This window comes from Myxine glutinosa, chromosome 11 (assembly GCF_964187855.1).
Source record: "Myxine glutinosa chromosome 11, kmMyxGlut1.1, whole genome shotgun sequence".
Lineage (NCBI taxonomy): Eukaryota > Metazoa > Chordata > Myxini > Myxiniformes > Myxinidae > Myxine > Myxine glutinosa.
In genome coordinates this window covers 45671229-45685118 of record NC_136271.1, presented here as the reverse complement: position 1 = coordinate 45685118, position 13890 = coordinate 45671229, and the positions used below count along the sequence as shown (strand labels likewise).

At 47.2% G+C, this 13890-nt stretch overlaps 1 protein-coding gene across 2 annotated transcripts in view; it reads left to right on the top strand.

Moving 5' to 3' along the window:
* The window catches only part of DRC7 (dynein regulatory complex subunit 7), a 171447-nt gene that overhangs the window by 1115 nt on the left and 156442 nt on the right, over positions 1-13890 (top strand). The window lies entirely within an intron of this gene.

The following is a 13890-nucleotide window of genomic DNA, read 5'->3' as shown; positions in this document are numbered from 1 at the left end:
GGTTAGCCATATCACTCAATGGTGAAGAAACACTTTTAAAAATTCTACTAGCCGGATCCGGATCCGGATCTTCACCTAAAATGAATCGATTCTTCCTTGTCCCACACACAACCTGTCCCACAAGTTTCGTCCAAATCCATCCATAACTTTTGAGATATCCTGCTATGTATCGTTTTAGCCCGATCTCCCAATGGTGAAGAATCACTTAGAAAATTAAATAATTCCCATATCCGAATCCATATCCATATTCAGATCTTCACCAAAATTGAATCGATTCTTCCTTGTCACACACACAACCTGTCCAACAAGTTTCGTCCAAATCATTCCATAACTTTTTGAGATATCCTACTATGCATCGTTTTTGGCCCTATCTCCCAATGGTGAAGAATCACTTAAAAATTAAATAATTCTCATATCCGAATTCATATTCAGATCTTCACCAAAATCGAATCGAATCGTCCTTGTCAGACACCCAACAGGTCCACCAAGTTTCGTCCAAATCTGTCCACAACTTTTTGAGATATCCTGCTATGTATCGTTTTTGGCCCTATCTCCCAATGGTGAAGAATCACTTTAAAAATTATAGTAGCCGGATCCAAATCCGGATATTCACCAAAATCAAATCATTTCATCCTTGTGACATATACTACATCTCTGCCAATTTTCGTCCGAATCCGTCCACAACCTTTTGAGATATTTTGTTCACAAACAAACAAACGGACAGACAAACAGACAGGGGTGAAAACATAACCTCCTTCCACCTTTGGTGGCGGAGGTAATTAAGACACAGGGCTTCATTTATTGCAATGTATGTTCTGAAAAGCTGTTTTAATCAAGTTTTTATTTGTCAACTTCATGCCGTGGACATTTTTTGTTTTGTTCTCAACAAAAATAGATTTGTTAAATTTACATCTCATACAGTCGTGGCCGAAAATATTGGCACCCTTGCACTTTTTTCAAATAATGCACCATTTCTCCAGAAAAATTGTTGAAATTAAAAAACATTTTGGTATCCACAGATTTATTTCTTTGGTTTGCAGTGGAACAAAATAAAAAAAGCTGAAAAAACTACGAAATCTTAGCTTATTCCACACAAATCCTAAAATGGCCTGGACAATATTATTGACACCTTTTCGAAGGTGTTAGAAATAATTATATTTCAAGCAGGTGATTCTCTACCTTGGAATTGAACTCACCTGTGGTGAGTTGCAGGTGCCTGCAATATAAAAATCACTCATTCAACCAGTTTGAATGGAGAAAAGGAGTCATTCTGCTGTTTTGTGTCACCGTGTGTACCACAATGAGCATGGAGCAAAGAAAGAAAACCAGATAATTGTCTGAGGTCAGACACAAGATTGTAGCCAAGCATGGACAATCTCAAGGCTGCAAGTCCACCTCCAGAGACATTGATGTTCCTGTGTACACTGTACCCCGCAATGTTATCAGGAAGATTAAGGCCGATGACACTGCAGCCAACCTCCCTGGACGTGACCACAAGAGAAAACTTGATCGAAGATTGCAGCGAAGGATTGTTTGAATGGTGGTGCAAGCACCTCGATCTACTGCTAAACAGATTCAAGCTGACCTTCAGACACAAGGTACGACAGTTGCAACTCACACCATCCGTCGCCAACTCAATGAAAGGGGATTCTACGGTAGAAAACCCAGGAGGACCCCACTGCTGAGAAAGCCCGACTAGAGTTTTCCAAAATACACCTGAACAAGCCAAAATCCTTCTGGGAGAATGTCCTGTGGACAGATGAGACCAAAAGTAGAGCTTTTTGATGAAAGCACATCATCTCTATGTTTACAGAAAACAAAATGAAACCTTCAAACAAAAGAACACCTTCCCTATAGTCAAACGCGGAGGTGATGTTCAGTGATGTTTTGGGGTTGCTGTGCTGCCTCTGGCACTCGGTGCCTTGAATGTGTGCATGGCATCATGAAATGAGGAGATTACCAAGGCATTTTGGAGCGTAATCTTCAACCTAGTCTCAGAAATCTGGGTCTCCGTCGAAGGTCATGGGTCTTGCAGCAGCACAATGACCCCAAATACACTTCAAAAAGCACCTAGGAATGGTTCAAGACAAAACGCTGGACTGTTCTGAAGTGGCCAGCAATGAGTCCAGACCTAAATCCCATTGAACACCTGTGGGAAGATTTGAAAACAGCAGTTGGGAGAAGGCACCCTTCAAATCTGGGAGACCGGAGCAGTTTGCATAAGAAGGGTGGGCCAAACTGCCAGGAGAGAGGTGTAGGAAGCTCATTCATGGCTTTCGGAAGCGCTTGACTGCAGTTATTAGTCCCCTGCCGGTGTACACCGGAGGGGACCATAGGTTTTCACTCCGTCCCTCCGTCTGTCCGTCCCTCCGTCCGTCAGTCCGTCAGTCCGTCACGCAAAGAACAGTTTTCCGGACTTTTTTTCTAAACTCTTAATGCTAATGATTTCAAACTTGGCACATGGTTTCCTCATGATAAGTTACAGATCAAGTTCGAACTTCACGATGTTTCGATCATTTTTGACAAAGTTATGGCACTTTGAACTTTGGGAATTCTGATAATTCTGATGATCCTTAACTCAGTGCCATTTTAAGTTTTAATTTCCTTTAAAAAAGATTTTCTCTGCAATAATAGGACCGATTGAGATCAAATTTTCACCGTAGGGGGGACTCGGTCTGTAGAATATTTTAATGGTAATTATGACGTCACAGGTCACGTGGTTCGGCCGCCATATTGTTTTTCGTGAAAACGCGAAAACCCCTTTTTCTCTGCAACGGCTGAACAGATCGAGGCCAAACTTTGCATTCAGAATTGTATACCCACGACGAACAAAAAAGTCAGCGAGCATGACGTCATGCGTCACATGGTTTCAGAGTTTTGACGTTTTTAAGCATGAACCTTTAAAACCGAGTACCTCCCTCATTTTTGATCCAATCGAGGGGAAACTTCACAGATCTGTTCAGCATGTCAGTCTACCTAAATGTCCTTTTGGAATTTGCGATAGGGCACGTGGTTTGGCAGATATCGTTAATTAAAGGAAAAAAAAATTTTTTTTAAATGGATATCTTGTTTATGCCAGAGTTCTCCTCAAGCCGCACCGCGCGCCCTCAGCCTCGTCCCGCGAACGTCAACAGCGCGACACAGCGTGTGCTTTCGGGAGGGGCGGAGCCAAGCCGAACAACATATATATATACACATCGATCATTGATCGTGAACCGGAAAATATAATAAATTACTGATATTTAGCGACTCGAAAGGTTCTTCATCAACAATTTATTTTCTCGTGCTTCTGCTGACCTGTCTGCAAGGTGTATAAATCGAAGTCCCGAGTGCGAATCACAGGTGAGCCCGTCCTGAGGTAATTAGCGATTGGGAACGATTCAGAACCTGTGGGTAAATAACCCTTGGTAATTTCCCTAACAGTTTTCCGGACGACATGTATTGCAGCGCAATACTCAAAATGCTTGTTTTGTCCAAAGGATGTGCTACCAAATATGAAGTCGAGGGTGTCAATAATTTCGTCGATGCCATTTCTTTTTATTTTCCGATTTAAAAGGTTATATTAAGTTCTGAATCAAAAACAAAGGTTCTGTAATATTAACAGTGAAATAAAGAATTGTGGAGACCAAATACTTTTGTCAATTTCAACTTATTTTTAAAGAAAATTGTGAGTTATTTGAAAAAAGTGCAAGGGTGCCAATATTTTTGGCCACGGCTGTATCTCGTGTACCTAGTTGAACATATTGTCACTTAGAAGTGGGGGGGAGGGGTAGGATCCATAGCTGGGCTGTGATAAGTGCAACATGGCCCGTGTGTTTCAAGTACGTTAGATTACCATTTATTGGACCTGTCAGAGTAAGGCATTTTGTTACATGTGACGCTGTGGAGGCAATGTATGTAATTTATAGACAGGATATCCAGAATAATATTGCAACTTTAAATACCTCTTGTTTGTGGGCGGGGCCATGTGAGAACTTCACATCACAAAAAATGCAGTCATGTCACATACTTCAAAAAGGCCGTCACGATCTCTCAGGCCGATGTGTGCAAGCCATGGTGGCATAAAGCACTTTTGAGCCTGGATCAGGAGAAGCCTTTTTTTTTTAATGGGTTCGCCCCATGGGTGAGACAGCCTGGAGAAGGACTCCGGCCAGAATGATGACAAGGGGCTGAGAGAAGGGACACACCAGAGCTCCCGGCGTGCAGGAAGAAGGGTTGGGTGAAGAAGAAGCATCTCAGATAGAGGAGAGAAATGGCACACCGGAGCTCTTGGTGTGCAGAAAGACTCAAGGGTGAAGAAGAAGCCCAGAATAACGAAGAAGGCCTTGAGAGGAGAGAAAGGGCACACCAGAGCACTTGGCATGCAGAAGAAGTGGTGTGCAAGGAACAGAATTCAAGTGGCACCTTTTTGGAAAAGAACATGGTGCTCTATTTGGCTTACTTCATGGCTGGCTCACTTCATCGTTGCCTCTCCTCATCTTTGGTGCTCATCATCGCTGGCACTCCTTGAGGCTGACTGGTCTCATCCTTGGCTTACTTTGTCGCTGGTTTCCATAACAGGCTGCATCATCGCCTTCCACCCTGCACATCGTGCCAAAGGAAAGGCCTTACCTGCAATTTCAATGTTTGTACAAGTGCGAACTGTGGTGTGTAGTTAGTGTGGGTTCAGTTTTATTTATTTCTCATCCTTGTATACAAGTTTGCATATTCCCTTCTCCCTTGTTGTGTCTGTTGATTCACATGGTTTGTTCCAAACATTTCATGCTATCCACCTTTCCCCCATATTCTTTTTAAATAAGCCTTTTAAAAAGATAAGAAATGCATTTGATCCATCTGCCTCCTGTGCATGTGCCATCAATTTCAGCTCGTTTGGGCGACCTCGGGGTCTGGTAAAGATTATTTGCGGGTAATAACTGAATGCAGTAGGTTATAAACCGATCGATCATTTCCTAAGACAAAGGATCCGAGAGCAGGTGGATTGTTAACGAACACTGTCTCGCGTGACAATATGTACATGGGATTAGTCAGTAACCTCAGCTTATGTTTAAATTGTTTACATGTAGAAATAAAGCATTCCATATGGAACGGGAAAGGAGATTTTAATAATTTAATCATATATTTATTATGTACGTTAAAATGAAACATATAACTTGTTAGTAGGGGACCAGCTAATAGATTCCGTGACCATTTCTCAGGACCATGGTTTGAAGGCATATTTTGGATGATTATGCAATACTAAAAAAAATTAGCCGGGGGACCCCTCGCAAAAGTGTGGGCTAACTCCACCAGAGGGTGAAATCCAAGATGGCCGCCAATAATACTGATTTGGCCATATTTCCACTTCTAATTAAGTTAGAAAAAGAATTTTTGTGTCTAAATGTTTTTGAGGTCAAGGAATTCAAAAGTACAATTGCTATTGTCATTTTCTTAATATTTGATGAGTTATTGAAGAAATTATTGTTTTTACCATTATTATTTATTAATTTTTTTCAGAGATTCTTTTCCAGATATTCTGACAACAGCTGAAAGTCTTATACCATTAAATTCTAACAACCTTTATATGTTCAAGTTGAATTTATTAGCATTTGCCGGACGCGCCTTACCACGCCCTATCACGCCATGCTCTTGGAGCCCTGGTTGGCTGGAGGCCGTTACCGTCATCGCCTCTGACGCGCTGCCTTGACGCTGCCCCACTCCGACCCCGCGCTCCTCCCTCTTCTTAGGCCTACCTCGTGTTACTCGACTAGTTCGAGCGAACAAAGGGCAGCGAATGCTGCTGGCAGCCGAAGCGTAACACATGGAGGGATCAGCCAAAATGGGGCACGGGATCAATTATGCCCAAAGGTGGAATTGGAGGATGGCACAAAAATGAAGGGGCCTATACTCATGTATTTTACACAACGCAGATATTACAAGGGAAATGGCCTAATCTTACACATACTATGACATAACTAATACTCTAAGTGGGCCTACGTGTTGCTCGTGGACTAACTATGGGGGGGCAAACCTTTAGCCTTTAATGACGTCATATGTACAAATCTCAAAACCGTAGCAATATATATGTGTGTATATATATATATATATTGTTACAGACGTGGCTTGGATGTTATTTACCGAGCGGTTTTATGGTATGACCACGTCTGCACCAGTTACCCGATTGTGCCCGAACGTTGACTAGTCGCGCGATGCTGGCTCAATAAGAAAAAGAAGACACCCGGCTGGATTACAATAACACAATACGACACCAGGGGTTCAGTTCTCAAGACCTCCGGAGGAGGTTATATTAAGGCGGAAGGTTAGATTACAAGGACGAGAGGTACAGCATAGAAAGACAAGCACTTAGACACACTCTTATATTATTCCCCACAGACGACAGATAAACGGGACAAAAGGCTGACTCACACGGGGATTGATGGCCAGGAAAGGCAGAATCGATGGCTCAAGGTGCACTCTTGGCTCAAGGACAGGGTACTGTACGGTCCAGTAGATGCAGGAGGTTTCACAGCGCTCGAGGTGGCGTCTTGTCGTCTCAAGCTGGGGGCGCATCTCTCGTCACATCCGGCGCGTGGCCGCGTATATCCGGCGGGGAGTGACACGCCCTCGGCTCGTTAGCTCCGCCTCGTGGAATCGGCACGTTGCTTCTCATTGGGTGCGTGCGGGGGGTTTACCAGGCTCCGCCCTTGACGAGGAGCTGACAAGGAGCCCCTTCGTGGTAACCCCGTGGAGCGCATGGTCTGGAGCTAATCGAGCCGGTGTGAGGACGCATCCTCCCCCGCTCCGCCGCCATCTCCTCTGTTGTTGTTGTAATTGTTGGGGAAGAAGATGGAAGGAGGTATGGGAAAGGTCCTAAACTCACTACTGATGCCATATAATCACATTCTGGTGCAACGAAGAGTCATAATTAATGGAGACGAGGCCTTAACTGACATAGAATAAGAATAACTAGGAAGATGTCCGAAAGTTGTCTACGTGTGGTGCGGTGGACCTGGGCACGACATTTAATGGGGGAATAAGGGGAAGGTCGGCTCTACTGATTGTTATTTACATGCAATGGGACTAGGGAATGGGGGATTGGGGAAAGTTGGGGAGTATTGGAGAAAATAGGGGAATATTTACAAGCGGATATGGAGGCCAAATTCCATATTCGCAACATTGCACCCTTCTCTACCCTCGGGGCGTCCCGACCCGATAAATTTTTACCTACTTTAGTGTGGCACGCAATGTAGTTCCCTCTACTATTAACTCTACCCTGAGTGCGACAGTTTTACAGATATTCACAAATGAGTAAATATGTCCCCCTGCGACGTTGCACCCTTCTCCTCACAGAAACACACCCACAGGATAACCGAATCCGGAAAGAATTCGCAAACTACACATACAGCCGGTAGGGAGCATTATTTACACGACTACGCTGCTATTTACACTACGATCCAGGACCTGTTTTTGGAGGAACACATGCAGATGTTATGCATAGAGAGAGAGCGCGCTTGCCAGCATCGATACACCAACCCACGAGTGCTCTGTGGCCGACGGCCTTTAATAACGTGCAGAGCACCCTTCCCGAGCATCAACAGCACCACCCCACCACCAATCGGTGCAGTCACCATTGTTCATTGGAATAAAAATAAATTCGACAACCCCTAACCCTGCAGGTGTCTCTTGCTCTTCTTGTGGTGCACTTGGTGTTAACTAAAAATGGTTCACCTGTATGGCATAGGTGCCACGTTGACCCATAGGTCCATCCCCGGGTGGTGCTTGGCCGCAAACGAACTGCGGTCCATTTGGTGTATCGATCCCGGCAGCAAACAGCGAAAGTGCAGGCCCACAACTGCGCAGCCAGCACCTCTCTCTCTCCTCTCTCTCTACCCCAAAGCCAGATCCTCGGAGGTGGGAGACAAAAGAAGAAACAAGTGAGTAAGGTGGTAAGGGCGCAAAAGTGCATGCAATGTAAAGTGATGCACACTGGGGGCACATGGGAACCAGGTGAGACAGGTACGTTCCTATCGTACGCCCCCCCCCCACCAGGTAACCTACATGGCCCCTCCCTTACCCCTTACTGTATCCACACAACACAACACTACCCATAAACATCTACTTTACAAATCAACAAACATCCCTACTGTCTTCCCCGTTCCTCCCATAAACCAAATTCGTCTTCTCTCCCTCCTAACCAATCAAATTTGCCATTTTCAACTCTCCTCAAAATTTGCCATTTTCAACTCAACATCAAAATTTGCCATTACCAATTCATCATCAGTCCCTCCTAGGGAGGGAGAGATGGAATCACCCCAATGTCTCATCCACGTCGTGATGCGTCTCACAAATCCTCACAGCAATTCTCATTTCCTGCACAAAACAAAGAAAACACAGGTGTGGAGTCATCATCATCACCACAGGTAAGTGGCTGCGTATGGTGCGACAGGTTCTTCAATCCTAACTATTTCCTAAATGACTTTAACAACTTTACACTACCCGGGGTCTTTCTCCGGCCAAACCATTGGCCCTCTTACACTACGGGTTCTAAAAACCAATTCCCATTGGCCACACTGTGGTGCTCTTCAATTTGGGGTCTCACTCCCCCGATTCATCTCCCGGTGCCCTCGTACAATTTCTGGGCTGCGACGTGTACCTCTCCCAGTGGGTCTACCCACCTGCACACCTCCACCACTGCAGTTGCCTCCGAGCTTACCTGCTCCTTACCCTAACCTAACTAACTGGGGCAGGCCCTCTGGCGCTCTCCCCACTCGGTGCCCTCTCTGGCACTGGGCTACCCGATCCACACCCGGGATCCTCAGGCACCCACTCACAACTACCGGCTCCCAGAGCCCACCTGCGGCCTCACCTGGCCGACATCCTCACAGTGGTGGAGTGCCCAACCAACTACACACACTAACAGGCTACACGCCCAGCCATTTCCACAACACTAATGCACCCATCCACAACACCATTCTGCAACCGCACCACAAATGCCAATATCCAACCACAATTTACCTGTACCCTCTACCTAACACTTACACTACCCGCCCCGGGTACTCGTGAAAGGGGTCCACTCTTCCCCCATCCACACCTTCGCACCATGCACACCACTCCGTACCACTTACTCCAACTCTCTCCACACACCTGTACCTGCACACCTGTGCTCTCACACCTGGTGCCACCTGCACCCTTCTCTCCCCAAGCGCATTCGTGCTGATCCACAACACTCATTACTCACACACTGCTCCACACACCTGTCCAATTGCACACCTGTGCAATCACACCTGTTCCATTCTCACAAACACGGCATCATCTCAGCTAACTACTCCCTTCTGAAACTTGCGCTTCCCAGTCGTCCCTTTAAACTATTGCGCTCCCACGTCATTATCATCCACACTAATCTACCTGCGTCCCCACTACAGGTATCAGTCACTAACTAACCTTAACGTTACCTAAGGTCATCTTCTCTAGATCCCTATCATTATCCAAGCCCTCCCTGGCTCGGTTGTCATAGCCACCCCATAAACTATTGCTCCTTTGCCCCCCCCATGGGAAGGGTGGCAGGGATGCCATCCCACCACATCGGGGGTCTCTCACTACCAATTTTGCACATCAAATTTCAACAAATTAAAAATTTGCCAATCACTGCCCATCATCTGCCAATCACTACTGCCAATCCCTTGCCAATCATCAAATTTTGTTTTTCTCTAATTTTGGGTCCAAAACACTAACCTCATCACCCAGTTTACTCACTAATACCTCTCGGTGCGCCAATCCCTGTCCAAAGCCCGGCTTCGTAAAGCCAAGCCATGGATGCTGGTTGTTTTGTGCCGGCGGCTGGATGCGTCCGGCATTCGGGACAGGGACGGGGGCTTACCCGGGCCGAGATCCCACGCACCCCCTCGGCGTGGAGCCATCCAATGTCCCGATCTCGACCTGCCGGCACGTCTCCACAAAACGTGGTCGCCATGACGACCCTTCCTATCCAGCTGCCCGCTCCGCCTATTGGAGCACAGACGTGGCCGTTCAAAGCGAGGCCCGGCACGCACCGAGGGCCCGATTCGGCTAAAAGTCGACCTAACCTCTAACCCGTGTAACGTCGATGCTTCACCTGCATGCTTACACCCCGCAGCCCGTTCCTTGCTCACACATCCAGCTGTGCCCATGCTCCTCGTACCCTTCCTTACACACCCAGGTACACCCATTCCACTCACAGCCTTGGTCACACACCTGACCACCGAACACTTTGGCACACATTCGTTGGTCGCACACCTCACCAAAACACCTCTTCGCGCCCCCTCCTCTGTCACCTCCTCTGTGACAATCACAGGTGTGCCCTCATTCGCACACCCAACCACGTGCCTCACCACCAACTCCAGCGTGCATTCCCACTCACGCTCTACCATTCCAGGTGTGCATCCTTCCATCCCAGGTGTACATCCTCGCTCACCTGTCACAACTAACTCACGCTCCATGTCACTCTCACTACTTTCACCTCCACTCGTGACAACGCACTCACCCTTACTCTTGACAGCACACTCTTTCCTCATGCACCTGTCCGTCACACACCTTTCTCGCGCACACTCTCCCGTTACACCCTCTGTAACACTCACCACAGGTGGACACTCTTCCTTACTTCTGACAGCGCACTCTTTCCTCATGCACCTGTCCGTCACACACCTTTCTCGCGCACACTCTCCCGTTACACCCTCTGTAACACTCACCACAGGTGGACACTCTTCCTTACTTCTGACAGCGCACTCTTTCCTCATGCACCTGTCCGTCACACACCTTTCTCGCGCACACTCTCCCGTTACACCCTCTGTAACACTCACCACAGGTGGACACTCTTCCTTACTTCTGACAGCGCACTCTTTCCTCATGCACCTGTCCGTCACACACCTTTCTCGCGCACACTCTCCCGTTACACCCTCTGTAACACTCACCACAGGTGGACACTCTTCCTTACTTCTGACAGCGCACTCTTTCCTCATGCACCTGGCCGTCACACACCTTTCTCGCGCACACTCTTGCGCACACTCTCCGGTCACACCCTCTGTAACACTCACCACACCACGCTTCCATGTGCTCCCTCGCACACGCGCTACGACCGACTCACTCCCGCCAGCACACTCACTCCTTGGCACGCACTTTTTCCTCACACACCCCAGAGTCGGACTTTCTCGCACACCTCCTCTTTCGCACACCAGACCTGTCGCACACTTCACCAGTGGCCTCTCACGAACACCCGGGTCTATCTCGACCCCCAAGCCTCTTAAATCACCTGGCGCATCATACGCACGACCATATTGGTCACCACTTACACCGGGTCCTCTTCCTCTTCGCTTCTCCTCCATCACCTGCGAATCCCTCATCCGGTTAATGAGCACATCATCACGATCCAAACACAGACTTTGGACCAATTCTTTTATCTCCTCTTTTATCTCTTTCTTATCCCCTCTCCGTCGCTTCTTAATTTCACTCATCCCTTCTTCCACTTCTTCTAATTTGTGCTTCACCTCTTTTATTCCCCGGTACGTCTCCTCAAGCTCGTCCTCCAAGGCTACCTTGACCGTTTCCATGTGCGTCCTCACCTGCCGGTCCTTCGTCTCCATAACCTCTATCACCTCGTCCAGCCTCGTTGTCAGTCCCTCACGTACCATCTGACATTCCCTCTTTGTCGCTATCAAGTCATTTTTTATGTCGTTTTGTGTCGCTTTTAACCCTCCTAATACCGCAGTGTTCCTTTGAACCTGCTCCACTAACTCCGTTTGTCCCACCGTCAGCTGCTCCACCTCCTGCGTCAGGTCCTCTATGCCCCCTTGTAACTTTACAGTCCCTTTTCTCACCTCCTTCTCCATGTGCTCCTTACAGTGCCTCACCTCCTCGCGCACTCCTCCGACCTCCTCACTCACTCCTCTTCTGATCTCCTCTCCCATCACTTGCATCTCCTGCCCAGATGCCACCCTCATCTGCTCCATTTCCTCCCTGTGAGCATCCAGTTTGGTTTCTACCCCCATTCTGACCCCCTTTATCTGCTGCTCCATTTGTTTAACTTCCCTTTCCGCTTGGTCCCTCATGTCCCTCAATTTGCCTTCCATACTGTTTTCTAACCCCTCTAACCCATTTTTCACTCCCTCTATCTGATTCTCCTGGGCAGCCATTCTATTTTCTACCCCCATTAACCCATTTTTCACTTCTTTTATCCCGTTGTCTAACCCCTCAAAATTATTGTCTAACTTCCCAAATTTCTTGTCTAACTCCTCAAAATTATTGTCTAACCTCCCAAAGTTCTTGTCTAACTCCTCAAAATTATTGTCTAACTTCTCACCAGTACCCCTCGCTTCGTCCCTCATTACCCCCATCTGGTTTCCCAATCGCTCCATCCTGTTGTTCATGTCTTCATTATACTGGACCACAAGGGCCGTCATTTGTATACAAAACGAGTTCCAATCCATCGGGGGCGCTGCCACGGTCGCCGGCGCGGTGACCAGCGAGGCGCCATTTTGCGTGCTTGCTACCCTCGCTGTTTCGCTTTCCTCACGTGTCTCAATTTGGTCCTGGACCGACCCTGCTTCACTCTCCCCTACCGGACCCCAGCTGTCTTGATCCGCCATAGCGCGACTTTCAAAATTCGGGTTTTTTTTTTTTTTTTTTTGTAAAACACAATCAAATTTCGCTGTTATAATTTCGAGCGCGTAAACGCGCTCCGGGTCCAATCCCACTCCTGACACCAATTGTTACAGACGTGGCTTGGATGTTATTTACCGAGCGGTTTTATGGTATGACCACGTCTGCACAAGTTACCCGATTGTGCCCGAACGTTGACTAGTCGCGCGATGCTGGCTCAATAAGAAAAAGAAGACACCCGGCTGGATTACAATAACACAATACGACACCAGGGGTTCAGTTCTCAAGACCTCCGGAGGAGGTTATATTAAGGCGGAAGGTTAGATTACAAGGACGAGAGGTACAGCATAGAAAGACAAGCACTTAGACACACTCTTATATTATTCCCCACAGACGACAGATAAACGGGACAAAAGGCTGACTCACACGGGGATTGATGGCCAGGAAAGGCAGAATCGATGGCTCAAGGTGCACTCTTGGCTCAAGGACAGGGTACTGTACGGTCCAGTAGATGCAGGAGGTTTCACAGCGCTCGAGGTGGCGTCTTGTCGTCTCAAGCTGGGGGCGCATCTCTCGTCACATCCGGCGCGTGGCCGCGTATATCCGGCGGGGAGTGACACGCCCTCGGCTCGTTAGCTCCGCCTCGTGGAATCGGCACGTTGCTTCTCATTGGGTGCGTGCGGGGGGTTTACCAGGCTCCGCCCTTGACGAGAAGCTGACAAGGAGCCCCTTCGTGGTAACCCCGTGGAGCGCATGGTCTGGAGCTAATCGAGCCGGTGGTGAGGACGCATCCTCCCCCGCTCCGCCGCCATCTCCTCTGTTGTTGTTGTAATTGTTGGGGAAGAAGATGGAAGGAGGTATGGGAAAGGTCCTAACTCACTACTGATGCCATATAATCACATTCTGGTGCAACGAAGAGTCATAATTAATGGAGACGAGGCCTTAACTGACATAGAATAAGAATAACTAGGAAGATGTCCGAAAGTTGTCTACGTGTGGTGCGGTGGACCTGGGCACGACATTTAATGGGGGAATAAGGGGAAGGTCGGCTCTACTGATTGTTATTTACATGCAATGGGACTAGGGAATGGGGGATTGGGGAAAGTTGGGGAGTATTGGAGAAAATAGGGGAATATTTACAAGCGGATATGGAGGCCAAATTCCATATTCGCAACAATATATATATATATATATATATATATATATATATATATATATATATATATATACATATATATATATATATATATATATATATATACATATATATATATATATATATAT